Here is a 25,891-nt window from a genome sequence, read left to right on the forward strand (position 1 = left end):
CAAATTCTTCATGTGCGTTCTATTTGAAACTCATTCAAAATCTTCACTCTGTCCTTGCCAGCTGAAGAAATTGTGAATGGAACTTTAAAACCTATCATATCTAAATTTTCGGCTTTGCTGCTCAAACCGTTCCGCATCCCACGATACACTTATCCACTCACCCACGATCTCCACCTCTCACTACGTGGGTGACACATGTCATGCGAATGAGATGGGTCAGGGGCACGTTCGCCCAATTTCTTTGGGCGAGCAGTTTTTCACCGTGGCTATAAATACCCCTCCTTCCCTTCCTCGCTTCTTTTACTCCGCTTGACCTCTCTCTCCAGCTCGAGCTTCTCAAACCCTAGCGCCGCCGCTACTTTATCGCCGCCGGTGAGGAAGAGCTTCACTGCCTTGACCTTGTCGCTGACGTACTCGCGCCGACCGCGGACATCTTCACTCCGCCGCCGCCGTAGCCGTCTTCCTCCGCCAAGTTAGGGCGTGGAAGATCTGCACAGACAAACTTCACATCTCCTCACTCCAGTTCGTCGTGTTCTTCATCCATGGTAAATAAAAGTTACTTTTACTGCCCTCGTTGATTCGAATGATTATCTACAAAATCTTCAAAAGTGTTTTTCTTCATATCTTCACACACTGAACACCTCACAAGTCATCTGTTCTTGATTCCTTTCTCTAAGCATTATTTTTCTTCAAGATTCCTCAATTGTGTGGATCTTCGATCTATACAACTCTGGAACCTAAGACAAAGAAAACTTAGTGAAAATCTTCAAGACTCATCTGGTCAAACTCCTCAAACTTATTCTTTTTGAAAAACCTTCCGAGAACGCATATGACCTCTCCAAATTCCTCGCAACTATACTCTATTCACAGGTACACATGTCAGCTGCTGAATCACTAGGTTCTCATCAACTTACCTCATTTGCAGCGTTCCTCGAAGAAAAGTTGCATACTTCTTCAGAGAATTCGATTATTCAAATTCCTCAACTGAAGAAAATGGCTGATGGTAAAAGGCCACAGAAGGGAGGAAAGAGGCCTGAGGTAAATACAGCGTTTGAAATCCCTGATGACATATATGCTGGGTACCGCACACCTACTGAGGAAACCAAGAATGAGCGCAAAGTGCGCACACAGAGGATAGAGAGGAGATGGGCAAGAGAATGGAGGGAGTACAGATATGTCACTCCTAAGTACATGAAGAAATTCGCACTCAATCCTCCATGCACAAGAGCTCCATTGGCACCTGGCAAAATAGCATATCCCACCAGCCTCAAGCGCGGTGAGGACTATCCTGATGAATGGGCCAAGCGCCAAACCAAGTTGGCTAAGCAAGCCAGAGAAGCAGTGAGGAAATTCAGTGAAGACTCTGCCGCTGCTGCTGCCTCTACTGAGGCCTCTGCTGTTAAGCCAAAGAAGGCTATGTCTAAGAAGCCTGCACGCAAGCCAAGTTCCTCAGCAATGCCCTCACGGCCAGAATCATCAAAGCCCTCATGGCCAATTCCTCATGTTGCTCCTGTTCCTCCAAAGTCCTCAGCTCCTCCGCCAAAGCCTTCAGCTGTTCCGACCAAATCCTCAGCACATGTGCATCTTGCTTCATGCCAAAGGACTGCCAGCATCTCCATTGCCTCAGGTGTCTCAGCTAGTTCCTCAGCTGCACCAAGTTCCTCAGCTAGCCCCTCACTGCTGAAGACAAAGGCCACTGCTGGACGAGGTCCACGCCCAAGTCTTCAAAAGAAGCAAGTCGGTTTCTAAGTGCCGTCTGATGAAGACGAAGCTGATGATGATGAACTTGCAGAAATCATCAGAGACAGGCAAGTCAGGGCCGCTAGAGCCAAAGGATTAGAGGTGCCACTGCTTTTGGATCCCAAGCTGATCCTCGACTACATTGATGATTGGCACAAGGACCCCAACACTCCCTTGCCTGACTTCAAGCTGACTCCTGGCCAAACTCACATGTTGACCCACTTCATTCAAGAAGAAAAGGGGAAATATGAGAAGGCCGGGCAGATCAAGAAAGCGCAGTACAAGAAGGAGAAATTTCTGAAGAACAACGTTGTCACTATGACAACTGATGAACTTGTAAAAATCCAATCTGAAATCAAAACCCTCAGCGATGACTTCAAAGCCTACTATGCTGATTGGCAAGGAGCCAAAGTTAGATTTGTAAAGATAACTGAACAGTTCACTTCAAATGTTGCTGCCCCAACACAACAAGAAATTCCTCAGGCTGAAGCATCTGCTCAGCCTACCGAAGAAATTGCCAGCACTGCTGATGACAATCAGGCTGCTGAAGAAAATGTGAGTTCCAGGGCTGATGACTGCATTCCAGCCACTGAAGAAATTGCCAGGGCACCCACTAGTGGTCCGCCTGAAGAAACTGAAGAACTCAGGGCAACTGCATCAGTTGTGCCTGAAGAAAATCAACCAGATTCCTCAGCTGGTCCTGCACCAACTTCACCTCCAATCCTTCCATCTGCATCAGATGTGAAGAAGACCAAGGCTGCAGAGCGTGCTGCAGTGAAGAAAAGGAAAGCATCAGCTGCTTCAGATTCTTCAGCTCCGAAGACAATGAACTCTATGACAAGTTCCTTTGCACATCCGATTGATGTTGTTCCCATCTCAACCAGGACATCAGAGGACCTTGTTCCTTTTGATGAAGAATATGTGATCCCTAGCGGATCTGATGAAGAAACTCATTCTGCTGCCTCGTCTGAACCATTGGATGAAGAAATTGAAGTGGATGTGATCCCTTCAACACCTATCATCTCCTCGCCTATGCCTCAGTTCACAGCTGAAGAGGCTGGCGTTGAAGAAATGGAAGATGATGATGTGGACATTGGCTGCTCCACACCCGTCATCAGTGATGAATTCTAGGAAAGTCAGCATCCAAACTCTCCAATGTTCACTCCTCTACAGCAAATTCCTCAGTCCCCCACACAAACTGTTCACATGGGCTCTGAAGAAACTCATCCCACTGCATCTGTCCATGAGGAAATTCCAGACACTAGCGCTGAAGAAACTGCTGCTGCTGACCAACCAATGACGCAGACTGCCACTAAGGAGGAACCAGAAATTCCTCAGCCTGAAGAACCTGCGATTGAGATTCCTGAGGTCGTGATGCAACTCACTGACACTCCTCTGCCGAAGCCAAAGGATCCATTCTCACGCAAGCAAAAGTTCAAGGCTGATGATTTCTTCGGTGAGCACGTATTCTTCGAAGATTACAACCCATATGATTCAGCTCGCATTAGGAAGAGGCGTTTCTGGACTGCTAGTCAAGCCAATTTCTATTCCTCAGAGTTGTTCAACAAGGAGAAGATTTTCTACCATGAGCATATTCCTCACGTGGATATGGAATCTCTGCCATGCTTCGCACTAGTCCTCAGTGTTCTTCACGATGCTAGGCTGCTCAACTTTTGCTCTGACATCTGCGATTGGAATGAGGAACTGATTCTTCAATTCTATGCAACACTGCACATCACCAGAGATGCTGAAGATGTGAATTCATGGGTGCTGGACTGGATGTCTGAAAACACTCACTACACTGCACCAGCCTCTAAATTGCTTCGTGCTCTACCACTCAGTCCTCCCCTTGAAGAAGCTCGCTGCATCTACAGTGAACCTGAGCTCACACATCATTACATGCAGGTGCTGATGAAGCCTTTGAAACCAGGTCAGGCACCACGAACCAAGTTCCTCGTGAAGGAATTGCTGTACGTGCCAAGAACTGTCTATCGTATTCTTACGAGGACAATCAGTCCTATCAAAGGCCACAACTCATCTGATGAGGAAATTGTTGGCATCATGAAGAATCTGGTATTCAACATCGTTCATGGCATTCCTGTCAATTATCACGATTTCTTCATGAGGACTATGGCCAATGTTGCACTATCTCCGTTTGAGCTGAAGACTTATGCACCTTGGATCATGAGATTCCTCAGGACAAGGTCTTCACTCAACTACAAAGCTGATTTCCAGAATCATCTCAGCTACTTGCCCCCAATTGAAGTCCTCAAGCAGACATATTCCTCAGTTGATGGAAAGGGCAAGGCACCAGCTATAATTGATGAAGGCATTCGTCCATTGGACGGTCAGTTTCGCAAAGCTGCATCCTATTCCACCAATGATGACTCTGCCACACATGACTCTGCCAATGCACCTAAGTCCACTCCTCAAGCCACTGCTCCGCGCGTGATGATAGACCGTGAACTTCTGCTTAGTCTTCACCAGAAGGTGGATCGAAATCACAAATGGGTTAATCGTCAGTTTGGTTCACTTCTTCACAACATGACTTCCACACATAATGCAGTGAAGAAAATCCACTACTACCTCCATCAAGTCTTTGGTCGCACCTGGGCAATCCTGTCACATATGTATGGTGAAGAAGATGTGAAGAACATGGGTCTTAATGAAGATTTTGACTGGTCTGCACCTCCACCAAAGAAATTCAAGAAGGTCAAGGTTCCTCCCTAGTGACCAGCTCATATTCTTCATCGCGCGACACTGATGAACATGAAGATTTGGATGACACTGCGGCAGGCCCTACATCAACCAATGACCCCAACAACGCTGGCGCTCCTTCATCAACATGATTATCTTCAGGGGCGTTAGTCCTCATTTTGGTCATTCGATGACAAAGGGGGAGAAATATGAGTTAGTCTTCAACCGGGTCTACTATATGGGCGTTTTTTTGCTAAGTTACAACTCTCGTTCTTCTGAAACTTTATTGGATCGAGTTGTAATCTTAAACCTGATGGTGCTCTGATACTTTTGATGCACTGTGCTCTGATACTCTTGATGCACTATTCTGCATGCTTATTCCTTGTTAATATTATTGCACGCATGCTGAATTTCATCAGGCACCATATTTCATCATGCATTTCAAATTATTCATATTATATGTTAAATGCGTGTATGAATTACAAGATATAGGGGGAGATCTCCATGATTCAACTCTTCAAGTGTGCATTGCTTCAAAAGTAAATTCCTCACTCTGCACATCTTCAGGGGGAGTTCTTCTATATCTTGCAATCAAATTCCTCAGTATCAGTATTTACACTTCATATGTTTTTCCCCGTTGAAAACTTAACCTATATTGTCATCAATCACCAAAAAGGGGGAGATTGTAAGTGCATCTAGTGCCCCTTAGTGATTTTGGTGTATTGAAGACTTATAGGTTAAGGGATTAATGCGTGTGTGAGTGTACACAGGTCTATAAGTCTATAAGGAGTTTGATATTTATAGGAAAAGTCGACCCCTAAAAATGAATATCTTCGATTGAAGATTTTGGTATTTCTGAAGACTTTCATGAAGACTTTGAAAGTGAAGAAATTGGTGTGTCCGTGAAGACTTGATATTCATGCGAGAAATATGAAGCTTGAAGACTTTCATTTTCATAGTTTTGTTTTTCTCTTTCTTGAGTCATAGGAAACATCGTACTGTTAAAGGGGGTCGAGGAAATACTAAGGAAAAATCTCCATGTGATGCTCAACTCAAATCCTACACCTACCAATCCCTTCGAGTGAAGCCATTGGAAATCTCATACAGTTCAGTCAATTTCTTCAGTGACAGAGACGAAGTTTTTCTGGTCTCTGAGGAATTTGTCTTGACTGAGGAGTTAGGAATTCGCCAGTGCGGATTGCCTACACAGTGAGGAACATGATAGCCCTGAGGATTTTGCTACTCAAAATTCTGACCGTTGTTGTGCTATGTGCCAGCTGTCCCAAAATATCTATCCACCTAACGGTCATAACATTGAAGGGCATTTATGTCTTATCATGTCGGGCTGCTCCCTAGGCTATAAATAGCCGCCCCTACAACCACTAGCTAGTTGGCTGATCCGAGAGAAACTGACACTTGTCATTTGAGAGCAACCCATCCTCCGAGGACTTTTAGAGAAAATCATCAAGTGAGGAAAAACCAAAAACCCAAAACCCAAACACCTACAAACCCCAAGTGATTGAGAATCACTAAAGAGATTGATCCTGAGTGGATCCGACGCTTGTTACCTTTGAAGACCGTGCTTCTTCTAGACGGTTAGGCGTCATGGTCTAGAGCATCCAAGAGGAATTGTGGATCGTCGAGTGACCAAGTTTGTGAAGTTTGGAAGTCGCCTGAAGACTTACCATGAGTGATTGGACGAGGTCTGTGTGACCTTAGTTCAAGGAGAATACGGTGAGGAATGGGTGTCTTGGACTAAGTGTCCTTGACTGGGTGTCCGGGACTGTGTGTCCTCGTGTTTAAATACTCAGCCGCTCCAACCAGATGTACAACTGAGACAGCAGTTGGAACTGGTCTACCAAATCATTGCCTTCACCAAGCTTACTGGTTCTATTTCCTCAACTCTTTCATTTCCTCATAACTGTGTTGTATGTTTGTTCATATCTGTGTTTGAAGACTTTGACTGAAGACTTTCTCAATTTCCTCAGTTCAATTTCTTCAGTCTGTTTGTCTTCATCCTGTGTTATCTTGTGATTACGCTTCCTGTACTCTGTGCCTGTCTTCATTTCATCACGATGACTATGCTTGTATTCTGTTATGTTTACTTTTGAGTACTTATTCCGCTGCTAGTAGTTCTTCACTAAGTAATTTCCTCACCGGCAAATTCCTCAGTGAAGAATTTCATAAAAATTCGCCTATTCACCCCCATCTAGTCAATATAACGCACTTTTACCCCCTCTCACTCTCTCTCGAGCTCGCCCCCTCCTCTGCTCTCTCTCCCTCTCACCACCGAACGCCACCGTCGCCGCCGTTCACCGTACCCAAGGCCACCGACCACCCCTCGCTCTGCCGCTGAGCCTAGAAGCTCCACCGCGTCTGCCTTGCCCTCTCCACCGAGATACGCGACACCTGGAGGCCCTGCTTCGTCGCCATCGTCGTTGTCTTCACAGAGGGGCACCGAAGATCGCTGGCTCTTATTCGGCGTGCTCAGAGCTTCCCCGACTTTGCCGTCTTCCCCGCTAGCCCCCCCGTGAGCTCTCCTACGTTTCCCCTGTCTCCCCGTGGTTTTCCCGCGCTGTAGCCGTGCTACCCACCGTACCGAGCGCCGCCGTCCGCCATGGACGCCGGGCATGACGTTGCCGTGTTTCTGCGCTCAGTCCGACAAGCCTAGCAAGCTCCTAGCTACCCCAGGAGTCCGCATAGCCCCTCAGCCAGCCTCTAGCGCTCCATAGCCTCGCTCCGCCCAAACCCGTAGCTCCGGCCGTCGCCCAAGTGGTCCCCGCCGTCGACCCCGGCCTCCCTGTGCCCAGATGCATGCGCCCCTAGATGCGCGAGAGCACAGGCTCCCTCCTGGTGCCCTCAGCGCGACCAGTCGCGGCCTGTAGCGCCACCCCGACAAACTCCGGCGAGATCCCGCCGCTGCTGTGGTTGCCGGCGTCACTTGCTGACGTGGCGTCGGTTTATTTAGCACTAATAACCCCGCTAAACACCCCCAGGGCCACTGCCATGTCGGCCCCAGTGCATGTTTAGGTTAGATCCATTTTCTGTTTAGATTAGTGATAACCCTGTGGCCCACGTGTTGGCGTTGACTTTGACCTAGTCAGCGTTGACTAGACCCACCTGCCTGTGGGACTAACCACGTGAGTCACTGACATGCAAGACCCACGCGTCCAGTTTGACCTGGACCGGGTCTATTGACCTGCTGAGGTCAGCATGACGCAATGCTGACACAGTAAATGATTTCTGAATTTAAAATAAATCAGAAAATCCAGAAAATGGCCAAAACTTCTAAAATTCATAGAAATTCAACCGTAGCTCCAAATGAAACAAGTTATATATGAAAAATGATCAGAAAAATCCAATCTATCCATCTGTACTAGTTTCATGCATGACTAAACAACTTAACCTTGCTGTTTAGATCAAAACATGATAATGCACATTATGAATTCATAATTTGAGTTTGAATTTGAACCTTGGTTCAAATCAACTCAAACCCTTTTGTTGCTAGCTGCATTAGCTCAAATTACAGCATATTGTCATGTCATTATCATGCATCATATTGTGCATTGCATTGATTGTGTCCTTTCTCTCTTTGCCGGTGGTTGTTCCCCCTTGGTAGATGTATGTTCCGACGATGAGTTCGATGACACCGATGAAGAGCTATACTATCTTCAGAAGTGCCAGGCAAGCAAAACCCCTTGTTCATTCCGATACAATCCCACTCTCTCGCTCTTGCTCTCTTTTACTGCATTAGGACAACAATGTTTCAAATGTTACATGCTGCGGTAGCTGAACCCCTTTCCTCTGCATGACCTGTCATTGCCACAGTAAATAGATGAAACCCACAAGCATGAGTAGGAGTTGTTTGAGCCCTGATGTGCCTACTCATTCATGCTTGTTTGTCATGCTTGCTACTACTTAGAGTTGAGTCAGGTCCGATTCATCGGGGATGAATTGGAATGTGGTGAACATGTCCTATTGTGTGTGAGCTAAGTGTGTGAACACGATTTGGTAAAGGTAGAGGTGAGAGGCCATGTAGGAGTACATGGTGTGTTGTCTCATTGCAGCCATCCTCAGGAACTGAGTTCTATGTTTGTGATCCATGAACAGTTACTACCACACATTGGGTTCCAATAACTCGACCCCTCTCGACTTATTAATCCACTCGATCTCTGTCCAGGAGTTGCAACTAGTTTCTGGTGTTTGTAGGTAGTGTTAGTAGTCTACCAAGTGGCACCTGGTACAGGTGGGCTTGGGACAGACTAGGCATAGTGGCACGGTGTACCAAGTGGCACCCGATGAAGGAAATATGCCCTAGAGGCAATAATAAAGTTATTATTTACTTCCTTATATCATGATAAATGTTTATTATTCATGCTAGAATTGTATTAACCGGAAACATGATACATGTGTGAATACATAGACAAACAGAGTCACTAGTATGCCTCTACTTGACTAGCTCGTTGATCAAAGATTGTTATGTTTCCTAGCCATAGACAAAGAGTTGTCATTTGATTAACGGGATCACATCATTAGGAGAATGATGTGATTGACTTAACCCATTCCGTTAGCATAGCACTTGATCGTTTAGTTTATTGCTATTGCTTTCTTCATGGCTTATACATGTTCCTATGACTATGAGATTATGCAACTCCCATTTACCGGAGGAACACTTTGTGTGCCACCAAACGTCACAACGTAACTCGTTGATTATAAAGGTGCTCTACAGGTGTCTCCGAAGGTACTTGTTGGGTTGGCGTATTTCGAGATTAGGATTTGTCACTCCGATTGTCGGAGAGGTATCTCTGGGCCCACTCGGTAATGCACATCACTATAAGCCTTGCAAGCATTGCTACTAATGAGTTAGTTGCGGGATGATGTATTACGAAACGAGTAAAGAGACTTGCCGGTAACGAGATTGAACTAGGTATTGAGATACCGACGATCGAATCTCGGGCAAGTAACATACCGATGACAAAGGGAACAACTTATGTTGTTATGCGGTCTGACCGATAAAGATCTTCGTAGAATATGTAGGAGCCAATATGAGCATCCAGGTTCCGCTATTGGTTATTGACCGGAGACGTGTCTCGGTCATGTCTACATAGTTCTCGAACCCGTAGGGTCCGCATGCTTAACGCTATGATGACAGTTATATTATGAGTTTATATGTTTTGATGTACCGAAGGAGTTCGGAGTCCCGGATGAGATCGGGGACATGATGAGGAGTCTCAAAATGGTCGAGACGTAAAGATCGATATATTGGATGACTATATTCGGACTTCGGAAAGGTTCCGAGTGATTCAGGTATTTTTCGGAGTACCGGAGAGTTACGGGAATTCGCCGGGGAGTATATGGGCCTTATTGGGCCATACGGGAATAGAGGAGGGAGGCCAAAAGGAAGGAGGCCTGCGCCCCCCTCTGGTCCGAATTGGACAAGGGGTGCAACCCCCTTTTCCTTCTCCCTCTCCTCCTCTTTCCTTCTCTCCTACTCCAACAAGGAAAGGAGGAGTCCTACTCCCGGTAGGAGTAGGACTCCCCCCTTGGCGCGCCCTCTTCCTAGGCCGGCCGCCTCCCCCCTTGCTCCTTTATATACAGGGGCAAGGGGCACCTCTAGACACACAAGTTGATCAAGTTGATCGTCTCTTAGCCGTGTGCGGTGCCCCCCTCCACCATAGTCCACCTCGATAATACTGTAGCGGTGCTTAGGCGAAGCCCTGCGTCGGTAGAACATCAACATTGTCACCATGCCGTCGTGCTGACAAAACTCTCCCTCAACACTCGGCTGGATCAGAGTTCGAGGGACATCATCGGGCTGAACGTGTGCTGAACTCGGAGGTGTCGTACCTTCGGTACTTGATCGGTTGGATCGTGAAGACGTACGACTACATTAACCGCGTTGTGCTAACGCTTCCGCTGACGGTCTACGAGGGTACATGGACAACACTCTCCCCTCTCGTTGCTATGCATCACCATGATCTTGCGTGTGCATAGGAAAATTTTGAAATTACTACGTTCCCCAACAGTGGCATCCGAGCCTAGGTTTTATGTGTTGATGTTGTGCACGAGTAGAACACAAGTGAGTTGTGGGCGATATAAGTCATACTGCTTACCAGCATGTCATACTTTGGTTTAGCGGTATTGTTGGATGAAGCGGCCCGGACCGACATTACGCGTATGCTTATGCGAGACTGGTTCTACCGACGTGGTTTGCACACAGGTGGCTGACGAGTGTCAGTTTCTCCAACTTTAGTTGAACCAAGTGTGGCTACGCCTGGTCCTTGCGAAGGTTAAAATAGCACCAACTTGACAAACTATCATTGTGGTTTTGATGCGTAGGTAAGAACGGTTCTTGCTAAAGCCCGTAGCAGCCACGTAAAACTTGCAACAACAAAGTAGAGGACGTCTAACTTGTTTTTGCAGGGCATGTTGTGATGTGATATGGTCAAGATGTGATGAGATATAAGTTGTTGTATAAGATGATCATGTTTTGTTGAAGTTATCGGCAACTGGCAGAAGCCTTATGGTTGTCTCTTTATTGCATAAGATGCAAGCGCCAAATAATTGCTTTACTTTATCGCTATGCGATAGCAATAGTTGCAAGAGCAATAGTTGGCGAGACGACCATGTGACGACACATTGATATAGATCAAGATGATGGAGATCATGGTGTCATGCCGGTGACGATGGAAATCATGACGATGTTTTGGAGATGGAGATCAAAGGCATAAGATGATGATGGCCATATCATGTCACATATTTTTTGATTGCATGTGATGTTTATCTTTTATACATCTTAGTTTGCTTAGTTCGACAGTAGCTTCATAAGATGATCTCTCACTAATTATCAAGGTACAAGTGTTCTCCCTGAGTATGCACCATTGCAAGTTTGTCGTGCTGAGACACCACGTGATGATCGGGTGTGATAGGCTCTACATTCAATTACAACGGGTGCAAAACAGTTGCACACGCGGAATACTCAGGTTAAACTTGACAAGCCTAGCATATAACAGATATGGCCTCGGAACATGGAGACCGAAAGGTCGAGCGTGAATCATATAGTAGATATGATCAACATAGTGATGTTCACCATTGAAACTACTCCATCTCACGTGATGATCGGACATGGTTTAGTTGTAACATCCCAAATTTTCAATTTGGAATGTTATACATTAGATCATCATGCATATCATATTTTATTTTGGTTGATCCTACAAATTCTACGCAACTTAATGACCCACGGAGAGAGTTGGGGATTTCGTTATTTTCATATTTGAGTTCTCTCAAATTTTGAGAATAGGATCATTTGATTTTATTTATTTTATCATCAATTATTTATACTACAAAAATATGAGAGAGGGAATAAAATGACTTTCCCAAAATAAATAAATATTGAGGATTTAATAATAAAATCAAATAAGATTTTATTTCGGAGTTCTATTTGAATTTAGGAAAAATTTGCGTTTTTCAAAATTGCATTTAGGGCCCAAATAAATGCTCACCTTGTGCGGCTTGATTTTAGAAGCCCGTGAAAATTTATTTAGGAATTTGTGGAGTCCGTTTAGTATTTCTTTTTATTTTTCTTCCAAGCGGAATAATTAAAAAAACCCGACTTCGGGCCGTACCTGAGCGGGACACCGCCGGGGGCAGCCTTTAAATAGCGCCGCCCCGAGCCGCCCCAGCCCATCAGCCCCGCCTCGATCCGCGCGCGTCGCCGGAGCCGCCGCCGCCGCCGCCGACCCCGCCGCCCGAGGTTCGTCGCGCCTCATTTTCCATGCCGAAAAAAGAGAAAAAAAAGAAAACAGAAAAAAATCGGCGTTCGTCGTTTTTCTTTTTCTCGTATTAAATCCACGATTTTTCTGATCGCGATTCCTGATCCGATTTTAGTTTTAGTTTAACTTTTCTCTTGTTTATCAGAATCAAGCGATTCAAGCGCCTAGGGATTCGTCTCAAAACCCTCTATCCGTTTAACCAACTTAAACAAGTTTTTGTTACTGTAAAATTTGCTCTAGATCCAGATTACTAGAATGAAGTTGTTTTCTTTCGCCGTTTGTCTTTCGTTGCTTCGTTCGATTTGATTCTTTTTGCCAACCGGAGTTCTTAAGTTGAACATTCTGGTTAGATCTCTTATTTGAGTTTTACCTGTGCATTAGATGAGGACTTATTGTATGCTTGTTTGTTTGTCTGCGATAGAATACCCGGAGTGCGCCGCTTGTTAGTTCGAATCGTTAGGTTTCGCGGATCATCAACAAGGCAAGTAACACTTTGATCATACCTTTTCTACTACCCAGTTTTATTGCATTAGATCAATCCTCACACATTGCATGATTAGGATCTAATTAAATTGTGGGATGGGAAGTAGATGAGGTAGTACCTATTACCTGTTATTATCAAACCTTTGGGAGTTACTTCTATGTTTGCTTATTATGCCATGCTATGCTAGTAGACGTGGATTGGGTGAGTGATATCCATGACAGATGTGAGATTGTTAATTAATGGTTTATCTAAGGTGGCAACTTAAACACACATCTGGGTGGATTGAGGCACCTGGGTATTTCAGGACTTGCCTGTTTTCTTTTGGACCGCCACCCAGGCTCAAAGGGATCATGAGACTATTCATACTAGAAACTTCCGTGTGCAGCCACAAGCTATTATGGGCTCTAGCATAGTTGACTAAGTCGTGCGAACTCTTACAGTGGTAGACTAGCAGATGTAGGGGATGCAGGTGGTACGGTCTACCCATCGTAAGGTGCTAGCGCTTCTGAAAGACTATGTCTCGGTCATCCGTCTTCTCAAACACCATGTAGTGCGAGAAACCAAACGGAGGCGATCGAGTCTTGTGGGGAAAAGTGTGCAAACCTCTGCAGAGTGTAATAAACTAATCATGGTTAGCCGTGTCCCCGGTTATGGACATCTTGAGTATCTAGTACTTGGATTATCATGTGAATCTCAACATGTTACCCTAAATTAATTTGGTTGGGTTATGTTTAATGATGATGTTTAATTGGGATTGAGAATGCTGTCAACCATTCTCAATGCTTAACAACCACCATGATAGTAATTAAATTTTATTCCTTTGAAGTAGGGAAAAATTGGCTTTATGCAAAACTGTAACCATAAAGCTTTCCACCAGCCAAATATGCATATAGTATAGCTGTTTCATTCCATTACTCTCTATGTGTTACCTTGCCAGCATATTCCATGTGCTGACCCGTTTCGGGCTGCAACGTTAATGTTGCAGACTTTTCAGACGATGATTAAGGAGTTTAGGTCGTGGTTCTATACTCAGTGATGCCGTTGGAGTTGATGGACTCACTTATCTTCCAAGCCTTCCGCTGTTATCGTTATTAGATGGCCTTAAGCCATACTTATTGTAATAAGTTCTCTTTTGAGACACTCAATGTAATAAGTGTGTGATTGCTACTATGTTATAAATCCTCCGAGTACTGTGTGGTGTCAGCATTACTGATCCAGGGATGACACCGGAGCACAGAGATCAGACTGTTTGAGGTCTGGTCGCTACATTAGTTGATTTGGATCACGTGATCACTTAGAGGATTAGAGGGATGTCTATCTAAGTGGGAGTTCTTAAGTAATATGATCAATTGAACTTTAATTTATCATGAACTTAGTCCTGGTAGTAATAGCATATCTATGTTGTAGATCAATAGCTCGCGTTGTTGCTTCCCTATGTTTTATATATGTTCCTAGAGAAAACTAAGTTGAAAGATGTTAGTAGCAAAGATGCGGATTGGATCCGTGATCTGAGGTTTATCCTCATTGCTGCACAGAAGAATTATGTCCTTGATGCACCGCTAGGTGACAGACCTAATGCAGGAGCAAATGCAGACGTTATGAATGTTTGGCTAGCTCAATATGATGACTACTTGATAGTTTAGTGCACCATGCTTAACGGCTTAGAATCGGGACTTCAAAGACGTTTTGAACGTCATGGACCATATGAGATGTTCCAAGAGTTGAAGTTAATATTTCATGCAAATACACGTGTTGAGAGATATGAAGTCTCCAACAAGTTCTATAGCTAAAAGATGGAGGAGAATCGCTCAAGCAGTGAGCATGTGCTCAGATTGTCTGGGTACTACAATTGCTTGAATCAAGTGGGAGTTAATCTTCCAGATAAGATAGTGATTGACAGAATTCTCTAGTCACCATCACCAAGTTAGTAGAACTTCATGATGAACTATAATATGCAAGGGATAACGGATACAATTCCCAAGCTCTTCGTGATGCTAAAATCGACGAAGGTAGAAATCAAGAAAAACATCAAGTGTTGATGGTTGACGAGACCACTAGTTTCAAGAAAACGGCAAAGGTAAGAAGGGGAACTTCAATAAGAACGGCAAGCAAGCTGCTGCTCAAGTGAAGAAGCCCAAGTCTAGTCCTAAGCCTGAGACTAAGTGCCTCTACTGCAAAGGGACTAGTCACTGGAAGCGGAACTACCCCAAGTAATTGGCGGATAAGAAGGATGGCAAAGTGAACATAGGTATATTTGATATACATGTTATTGATGTGTACTTTACTAGTGTTTATAGCAACCCCTCAGTATTTGATACTAGTTCAGTTGCTAAGAGTAGTAACTCGAAACGGGAGTTGCAGAATGAATAGAGACTAGTTAAGGGTGAAGTAACGATGTGTGTTGGAAGTGGTTCCAAGATTAATATGATCATCATCGCACACTCCCTATACTTTCGGGATTAGTGTTGAACCTAAATAAGTGTTATTTGGTGTTTGCGTTGAGCATAAATATGATTGGATCATGTTTATTGCAATACAATTATTCATGTAAGTTAGAGAATAATTGTTGTTCTGTTTACATGAATAAAACCTTCTATGGTCATACACCCAATGAAAATGGTTTGTTGGATCTCGATTGTGGTGATACACATATTCATAATATTGAAGCCAAAAGATGCAAAGTTAATAATGATAGTGCAACTTATTTGTGGCACTACCGTTTATGTCATATTGGTGTAAAGCGCATGAAGAAAATCCATGCTGATGGGTTTATGGAATCACTTGATTATGAATCAGGTGATGCTTGCGAACCATGCCTCATGAGCAAGATGACTAAGACTCCGTTCTCCGGAACAACGGAGCGAGCAATAGATTTGTTAGAAATCATACATACTAATGTATGTGGTCCGATGAATATTGAGGCTCGTGGCAGGTATCATTATTTTCTGATCTTCACAGATGATTTGAGCAGATATGAGTATATCTACTTGATGAAACACAAGTCTGAAACATTTGAAAAGTTCGAAGAATTTCAGAGTGATGTGAAGAATCATCGTAACAAAAAATAAAAGTTTCTACGATATGATCGCAGAAGTAAAATATTTGAGTTACAAGTTTGTCCTTCAGTTAAAACATTGTAAAATAGTTTCACTACTCACGCCACCTGGAACACCACAGTGTAATGGTGTGTCCGAACGTCATAACCATACTTTATTAGATATAGTGCGATCTATGATGTCTCTTACCGATCTACCACTATCGTTTTGGGGTTATGCATTAGAGACAGCTACATTCATGTTAAAAAGGGCACCATCTAAATCCATTGAGACGATACCGTATGAACTGTGGTTTGGCGAGAAACCTAAGCTGTCGTTTCTTAAAGTTTGGGACTGCAATTCTTATGTGAAAAAGTTTAAACATGATAAGCTCGAACCCAAATTGGAGAAGTAAATCTTCATAGGATACCCAAAAGAAAATGTTGGGTACACCTTCTATCACAGATCCGAAGGCAAGTTATTCATTGCTGAGAATGGATCCTTTCTAGAGAAGGAGTTTCTCTCGAAAGAAGTGAGTGGGAGGAAAGTAGAACTTGATGAGGTAACTGTACCTGCTCCCTTATTGGAAAGTAGTTCATCACAGAAATCTGTTCCTGTGACTACTACACCAATTAGTGAGGAAGCTAACGATAATGATCATGTAACTTCAGATCGAGTTACTACCGAACCTCGTAGGTAAACCAGAGTGAGATCTGCACCAGAGTGGTACGGTAATCCTGTTCTGGAGGTCATGTTACTTGACCATGACGAGCCTACAAACTATGAGGAAGCGATGATGAGCCCAGATTCCGCGAAATGGCTTGAGGCCATGAAATCTGAGACGAGATCCATGTATGAGAACAAAGTATGGACTTTGATTGACTTGCCCGTTGATCGGTGAGCCATTGAGATTAAATGGATCTTCAATAGGAAGACGGACGCCGATAGTAGTGTTACTATCTACAAAGTTAGAATTGTCGCAAAAAGGTTTTTGACAAGTTCAAGGTGTTGACTATGATGAGAGTTTCTCACTCATATCTATGTTTAAGTCTGTCTGAATCATGTTATCAATTGCCGCATTTTATGAAATCTGGCAAATGGATAAACAAAACTGCATTCATTAATGGATTTATTAAAGAAGAGTTGTATATGATGAAACCAGAAGGTTTTGTCGATCCAAAGGGAGCTAACAAAGTGTGCAAGCTCCAGTGATCCATTTATGGACTGGTGCAAGCCTCTCGGAGTTGGAATAAGCGCTTTGATAGTGTGATCAAAGCATTTAGTTTTGTACAGACTTTTGGAGAAGCCTGTATTTACAAGAAAGTGAGTGGGAGCTTTGTAGCATTTCTGATATTATATGTGGATGGCATATTATTGATTGGAAATGATATAGAATTTCTGGATAGCATAAAGGGATACTTGAATAAGAGTTTTTCAATGAAAGACCTTGGTGAAGCTGCTTACATATTGAGCATCAAGATCTATAGAGATAGATCAAGACACTTGATAAGTTTTTTCAATGAGTACATACCTTGACAAGATTATGAAGTAGTTCAAAATGGAACAGTCAAAGAAAGAGTTCTTGCCTATGTTACAAGGTGTGAAGTTGAGTAAGACTCAAAACCCGACCACAACAGAAGATAGAGAGAGAATGAAAGTCATTCCCTATGCCTTGGCCATAGGTTCTATAAAATATGCCAGGCTGTGTACCAGATCTATTGTATACCCTTCACTGTTTTTGGCAAGGGAGTACAATAGTGATCTAGGAGTAGATCACTAGACATCGGTCAAATTATCCTTAGTGGAATAAGGATATGTTTCTCGATTATGGAGGTGACAAAAAGGTTCGTCGTAAAGGGTTACGTCGATGCAAATTTTGACACTGGTCTAGATGACTCTAAATCTCAATCTGGATAGATATTGAAAGTGGGAGCAATTAGCTAGAATAGCTCCATGCAGAGCATTGTTGACATAGAAATTTGCAAAATACTTACGGATCTGAATGTGACAGACCCGTTGACTAAACTTCTCTCACAAGAAAAACATGATCACACCTTAGTACTCTTTGGGTGTTAATCACATAACTATGTGAACTAGATTATTGACTCTAGTAAACCCTTTGGGTGTTGGTCACATGACGATGTGAACTATGGGTGTTAATCACATGGTGATGTGAACTATTGCTGTTAAATCACATGGCGATGTGAACTAGATTATTGACTCTAGTGCAAGTGGGAGACTGAAAGAAATATGCCCTAGAGGCAATAATAAAGTTATTATTTATTTCCTTATATCATGATAAATGTTTATTATTCATGCTAGAGTTGTATTAACCGGAAACATGATACATGTGTGAATACATAGACAAACAGAGTGTCACTAGTATGCCTCTACTTGACTAGCTCGTTGATCAAAGATTGTTATGTTTCCTAGCCATAGACAAAGAGTTGTCATTTGATTAGCGGGATCACATCATTAGGAGAATGATGTGATTAACTTGACCCATTCCGTTAGCATAGCACTTGATCGTTTAGTTTATTGCTATTGCTTTCTTCATGACTTATACATGTTCCTATGACAATGAGATTATGCAACTCCTGTTTACCGGAGGAACACATTGTGTGCCACCAAACGTCACAACGTAACTGGGTGATTATAAAGGTGCTCTACAGGTGTCTCCGAAGGTACTTGTTGGGTTGGCGTATTTCGAGATTAGGATTTGTCACTCTGATTGTCGGAGAGGTATCGCTGGGCCCACTCGGTAATGCACATCACTATAAGCCTTGCAAGAATTGCAACTAATGAGTTAGTTGTGGGATGATGTATTACAGAACAAGTAAAGAGAGTTGCTGGTAACGAGATTGAGCTAGGTATTGAGATACCGACGATCGAATCTCGGGCATGTAACATACCGATGACAAAGGGAACAACGTATGTTGTTATGCGGTCTGACCGATAAAGATCTTCGTAGAATATGTAGGAGCCAATATGAGCATCCAGGTTCCGCTATTGGTTATTGACCGGAGACGTGTCTCGGTCATGTCTACATAGTTCTCGAACCCGTAGGGTCCGCACGCTTAACGCTACGATGACAGTTATATTATGAGTTTATATGTTTTGATGTACCGAAGGAGTTCGGAGTCCCGGATGAGATCGGGGACATGACAAGGAGTCTCGAAATGGTGGAGACGTAAAGCTCGATATATTGGACGACTATATTCGGACTTCGGAAAGGTTCCAAGTGATTCGGGTATTTTTCGGAGTACCGGAGAGTTACGGGAATTCGCCGAGGAGTATATGGGCCTTATTGGGCCATACGGGAATAGAGGAGAGAGGCCAAAAGGAAGGAGGCCTGCGCCCCACCTCTGGTCCGAATTGGACAAGGGGTGCAGCCCAATTTTCCTTCTCCTTCTCCTCCTCTTTCCTTCTCTCCTACTCCAACAAGGAAAGGAGGAGTCCTACTCCTGGTAGGAGTAGGACTCCCCCCTTGGCGCGCCCTCATCCTAGGCCGGCCGGCTCCCCCCTGCTCCTTTATATACAAGGGCAGGGGGCACCTCTAGACACACAAGTTGATCAAGTTGATCGTCTCTTAGCCGTGTGCAGTGCCCCCTCCACCATAGTCCACCTCGATAATATTGTAGCGGTGCTTAGGCGAATCCCTGCATCGGTAGAACATCAACATCGTCACCATGCCGTCATGCTGACGAAACTCTCCCTCAACACTCGGTTGGATCGGAGTTCGAGGGACGTCATCGGGCTGAACGTGTGCTGAACTCGGAGGTGTCGTACGTTCGGTACTTGATCGGTTGGATCGTGAAGACGTACGACTACATCCACCGCGTTGTGCTAACGCTTCCGCTTACAGTCTACGAGGGTACATGGACAACACTCTCCCCTCTCGTTGCTATGCATCACCATGATCTTGCGTGTGTGTAGGAAATTTTTGAAATTACTACATTCCCCAACACCAGGATGGTGGGCTTGGGAACCCTGCTCACATCGTTTGGGGCCGTGAGCGACACCCCGGCCGGATCTCCTTGCGGATGGAACCCGAATAGGAGATAAACCTGGACTAGAGACTTATTGGTTAGTCAGGTCATGGCCGACTCCCTCGCCCGGCTTCCGCTTGAAGGTTGCCGAGGTACATGACATGTACAGGGCGATAAGTGGCGAGAGCGTGTGTGAAGAAGTACACCCCTGCAGGGTTATCATTATCTATTCGAATAGCCGGATTCCTCGGATATGGAAACTTGGACCCCTTGCATAGTTCATAGACAAGTGAAAGTGGATACTCTAAAATGCGCAAGATAAGCGTGAGTGCTATGGATGGCATTCTCGCAGGGAGACGGGAGCGGTTCCATAGTGGTGTATTTGTATGGTGAATTTGTGGACTCGTGTGCGCCACCTCAAAGAGTTACTTGCAGTCGTAGTTCAGGTTAGCCACTGATTCAAAGCTGGCTTGCTACAGTTAAACACCACCACCCCCTTTGTTGATACCGATGCATATGTAGTTAGTTCTAATGTAAGTCTTGCTGGGTACATTTGTACTCACGTTTGCTTAATTTATGTTTTTGCAGAGAGACTTCAGTCTCGCTAGTAGTTCCACGTGGACTTCGACGTTTAGCTTGTTACCTCAGCTACGATCTTGTATCCTTGGGAGGATCTTGTAGATAGTTAGGCTTCTCAGCCTTTTTCATTTGTAGATGTCTGTACTCAGACATGTTAAGCTTCTGCATGTGCTTGTTGCTTGTGTGCTCTGTATGTTGGGTCATGAGACCCATGCTTGTAATATCTCGCTCCTCGAAGCCTAATGAATAAATACTCTGAGTCGTAGAGTCTTATTGTGATGCCATGTTGTATTGCACATATTGAGCATATTATGTGTATGATTGAAATGCTTGGTATGTGTGGGATCCGACAACCTAGTTGTTATCCTTGGTAGCCTCTCTTATGGGGAAATGTAGTCTTGTGCTTCCATGAGCCATAGTAGTCCGCTACAGCCCGGTTCACCGGAGTCCTGCTAGCCCAGCACTACTGCTCCGGAGCACTTGACTGGCTGGCATGTGAATCACTTTGTTCCTGTGTCTGTCCCTTCGGGGAAATGTCACGCGATGACATCCAGAGTCCTGCCTAGCCTGCTACAGCCCGGGTTCCCGGAGTCCTGTTAGCCCAGTGCTACAGCCGGGATTCGCACGCTGCTGACCGACATGCTCAATGTTGATTCATGTATGCCTGTTCCCGTAAGTTAGTGCCACTTTGGGTTCATGACTAGTCATGTCGGCCTGGGTTCTCTGTCATATGGATGCTAGCGACACTATCATATACGTGAGCCAAAAGGCGCAAACGGTCCCGGGCCATGGTAAGGCGACACCCGTGGGAATACCGTGTGTGAGGCCGCAAAGTGATATGAGGTGTTACCGGCTAGATCGGTGTGACTTGGAATCGGGGTCCTGACAGCTTTGGTATCAGAGCCTGACTGCCTGTAGGATTACCAAGCCAAACCGGTCGAAGTTGAGTCTAGGAATGCTTTAGTATATAAGGGAATTGATTGTGGAAGGGAACGTAAGGCTCTTTTTACTCCTTTACCTTATGCCCTTATGATCTGAGTCAACCTCTTCTTTTCTACGGGGTTAAGGAACTAGGCCTTCTCATCTAACTATCAGGATGACGTGTTACTAATCCATAGACTTATAGGATTGATGGATTCTTGTCTCAGTTCAGTTTCTAGTACTTCCGTGTGTTCATAGTTGGTCTCGGAACTTTGATATTGTGATGTTAAGTGGTTATGCCACCATTTTACAGGATGTCTCAAATAATTTTGAGCATTTACAGCTGTTATGTTGTCTGAGTCATTCCAGGTTTCTAAATAATCTGACGCATTTGCAAATCCTTCCTCCATTCCCGATGTCCTTTTGTTCAGAATAAGCACACTAGCTAGTGAGTTCAGGTACTCTGTTGCCTCGATATATATGTTGGAGCTATTATTATGACCCTAGGTGTCTTAGAGAGTCACCTAGTACTCTAGCAATGCTTTGTATTCCCGGTGTGATGATTCTGGCCATTGTTCTCGAAAGCATCCCGTGATGCCATTTAGTAGTAGGTATTCTACTCTTGGGTTCCGGACCCAAGATTCACTCCACTTACCTTCTGTTGATAGTGTTTGCTAGTTCCTTTAGAATATCAGTAACTTTTGCGATAGTCCTCGAGGTCCGTGGTATTTCCTTCTTCCAAATACCATGAACTGCTTATGGCAGAAGTTCTTCTGAACCAAAAGATCACAACCAGAGTGCTCTTAATGTGTTCTCCATTCTACATTGTGAATCTGCCAGTTCTACCGTTCTGCATGGGTTATCCAGAAGAAATGTTGAGCTTTGCTCGACATACTAATCTATGCATCCACAACTCAGAAAGATATATGTTCCTTGAGTTGTTACTCTTCACTTGTATTCCGACCATTGTCTACCAATCGATAGTCTAGAGTATGTGTGTGATCGTGTTCATCGATGCCTATTATTTTTGTGGTCCGTCAAGCCGTTCTATTCCGGAATGAATAGGAGAAACAAACTCCAGAACCTCATCCATATCTAGGATTGGGTCAAAGCAATTGTATTCCATAGATCAAATGCCAACCCAGCTTTGCTCTGCTCTACCTTGGAGTGTTACCATCTTTATGTCAAGAGTGTCATGATAATTGCACCACCTCTTGTGAATTCTTAACGCAGTAATAACTCTTGCCATCATTGTTCATTCCTCGGTTTCCATGTTCTTGTAACTGGAATGCTGACAAGTGAACTATGATGTGTGAAATCAATACTCTTAGCAACCCCGTTGCTTGGTAGTTAAAGGACAATAATTTCATTCTTTGCATGATGGTTATTGAATCGTCATCTTAAGATATATTGTGCTACCTAGATCATTTTCCTGGTGCACTCTTCGATCTTTGAGCTAGGATTGAATCCCTTGCTCTTCGATCACATCGTCTTGCCCTGAAAAGCAAGATTGCTCTCGAGTTTAGAGACATATCAGTGGTTCGTGATTTTCTGGATATCTTCTCGGAAGTATTACCAGGTTTTCCCCTGACTGTTATGTTGAGCTCGTGATCATGTTGGTTTTCGTCTAAAACCACCCATTCTCCAAGATTCCATGTTGGATACCCCTGAGCTAGTTCGATAAGCTAAACAACAACTTGGAGAGTTGGAAGATAAAAGCTTGCCTGACTTAGTTCTTCACTAAGGGATATCTTGTGTGTGTGTGTGTTGAAGAAACATGATATCTCCATCAATTGTTCCTCGTGATCAGTTGTTGGATCTATTTTCTTGTCAAAACTTTGACTTGAGTATGGGCTATCGTCAAGTCAAATCAGAACCAACGATGTTCGTAATGTTGTCTTACTTGTGGTTGATCCCTTGAGCATACACCATTACATCTTTTGGTATGACCAATGCTATCACCGTGTTCACATGATGGTGGAAGTCCTATGATATGGAAATTCCGATGAGTTGTTGTTGAGCCCATCAGCAGCATTTTGTCTCCCCCATGATTCATGTTGAACATCAACCTAGTGTTGTAAACTTTGTAAGCATTGCCTTCATGTTCCGCTCATGAGGTATACGTTTGGATGAAAGAAGTGACTTCCTCTAGCTCACGTGCATTTGATGTAAGTTGTTGCCATGGATCTGAGAAAGCTTGTTTTGCTCCCTCTGGAATCATCCCAAGTCAGTCATTCTCGTGCGGAGTATTCTATGGCCTGATAGACTGATCATCTTCACTCCATATGTAATTCCTAGCACACCAAGCCACGGATTGATTTGTTCAAGGAAAATCAGCTCCTTTTTAAGACCCGGGGCTTATACAAGGACTTCGATATCCTCGATGATGGTTCCCCACCTGAACTCGGTAGTGTTTTATTATAAGACTACTACGTGGTCATGCTAGTCTTGGACAGCGTGTTCACAGGTTTGTAGCAGAACCAGCTCATGTTTTGGAGCTTGCTATCGTAGTTCATTTCCCGAGAGTCTCGCAACGTCATCTCGTCGGTTTGTCTTGCAAACTTTCTTTTCAGACATGCCGAGTCTGAAGTATCATGTTACCAACCCGACCTGAATCTCAGGCAGATATGATGGTTGTAACATTCCCAACGTTGGCAGTTTGTTCCCAGCTTGCACCGCCATTGTGCCAATTGCCTAGGGGCTGCTCTCTCAGTAATTGCTATTCAGGATCATCTTCAAGAGTGGTCCTACCATGGGTGCCATCCATTTTCGATGACAAGCAAAATCATTCATTGCGTTGTCTTCAACAAGGTAGTCCACATCTTTCGTTCTAGTCCGAGTATGTCATCCTTTCGAACCCCTTCAAATGATTGTTTGTGATTGCTTGGGCTGGTATAAAGAGTTCCAATGATCTCAGTATCACAAGTAATTCTTTTGCCACTTGAGGGAATATACCTATGAGTCACCTTCTCTAAGGTGCTCTGTTATTGAATCATGGCAATTATTTCCTCGCTACTTTGAACTCTTGTACCATCTTACTCAAGCATGGAATTCTTGCCTACCAAATTGAACTTTCGTCATCTGAAGAGTTCCAATGATCTCAGTATCACAAGTAATTCTTTTGCCACTTGAGGGAATATACCTATGAGTCACCTTCTCTAAGGTGCTCTGTTATTGAATCATGGCAATTATTTCCTTGCTACTTTAAACTCTTGTACCATCTTACTCAAGCATGGAATTCTTGCCTACCAAATTGAACTTTCGTCATCTGTTTCCTTCCTTCCCACTTGACATGAGTTAGCGTCTCAGCTCATGAGATGTTTCAACGTCTCACTCGAGGAGTTGATCTTGAGTTGCTCATTCTTTGAGTAGATCAATTCCTGTAGAGTTTCTTCTGTCGTCACTGTGTTGGACAAAGATCTCGAAAGTAAAGACGTCAAGATCAATTGAAGCAGTGAATCAACATCCTTGAGAAGGGCAAATGGATCATGAAGATTGTGATAGTTTTGTGACCCCCTTTCCTCTTACCTCACGTCTTGAATCTCGGAACGAGATTCTTGTTTAGTAGGGGAGAGTTGTAACATCCCTAGCCTCGCTATGCACTTGGACTAGCTTGGTTGTTGCATCCTGTCTAAATTTCTTTTAAACTTGAAATGGGGATTGTTCAAACCCTAGGACTAAATCAATCCATCTAGGCTTGATTAAAATCTTTTTCAATAAACCCAAAATGTCCCTAAGAAAAGTTCAAGATTTCTGGTTAAGGTGAAAACCTCTCCCAAAAATGATGAATATATTTTTAGGTCATCTTTGGATTATTGAATTAACACAAAAGTATTTGAATTGGAGCCGTTTAAATGCTATATATATTTTTTTAATGGTCCAAATATTCTGAAGTTATTTGTGGAGCCCTGAAATAATTCAGTTAACCTCCAAAATAATTTTCAAAATTATCTAAAATGATTTAGTTCCTAAACTAAATCAGAACAAAGAGAACAAAATAGTAAAAGAAAAACAGGAAAAGGAAAAGGCTTACCTGGCCTTACCTGGCAGCCCACCTGGCCTGGCACTGCTGGCCTAGCCCACCAGGCCCTCCACCGTCTTCAACCTCCTGCCAGTGGGCAGGAGGGCGTGTGGCCGCCGTGCGCGCCCACGCGCTCCGCGCCACCTCCTGCTTGCCGACGAGCCCTGGACGCGTGGATGATTCTCCCCGTGTCATCACGATCCCGCTGACCCCCTCTCACTCTCTCTCGAGCTCGTCCCCCTCCTCTGCTCTCTCTCCCCCTCACCACCAAACGCCACCGTCGCCGCCGTTCGCCGTACCCAAGGCCACCGACCACCCCTCGCCCTACCGCTGAGCCTAGAAGCTCTGCCGCGTCTGCCTTGCCCTCTCCACCGAGATACGCAACGCCCGGAGGCCCTGCTTCGTCGCCACCATCGTCGTCTTCACCGATGGGCACCAAAGATCGCCGGCTCCGATTCGGCGCGTCCAGAGCTTCCTCGACTTCGCCGTCTTCCCCGCTAGCCCCCCCGTGAGCTCCCCTACGTTTCCCCTCTCTCCCCATGGTTTTCCCGCGCTGTAGCCGTGCTAGCCACCGTACCGAGCGCCGCCGTCCTCCATGGACGCCGGGCATGGCGCTGTCGTGTTGCTGTGCTTAGTTTGACGAGCCTAGCGAG

This window comes from Triticum dicoccoides, chromosome 1A, assembly GCF_002162155.2.
Source record: "Triticum dicoccoides isolate Atlit2015 ecotype Zavitan chromosome 1A, WEW_v2.0, whole genome shotgun sequence".
In the NCBI taxonomy this organism is placed as follows: domain Eukaryota; kingdom Viridiplantae; phylum Streptophyta; class Magnoliopsida; order Poales; family Poaceae; genus Triticum; species Triticum dicoccoides.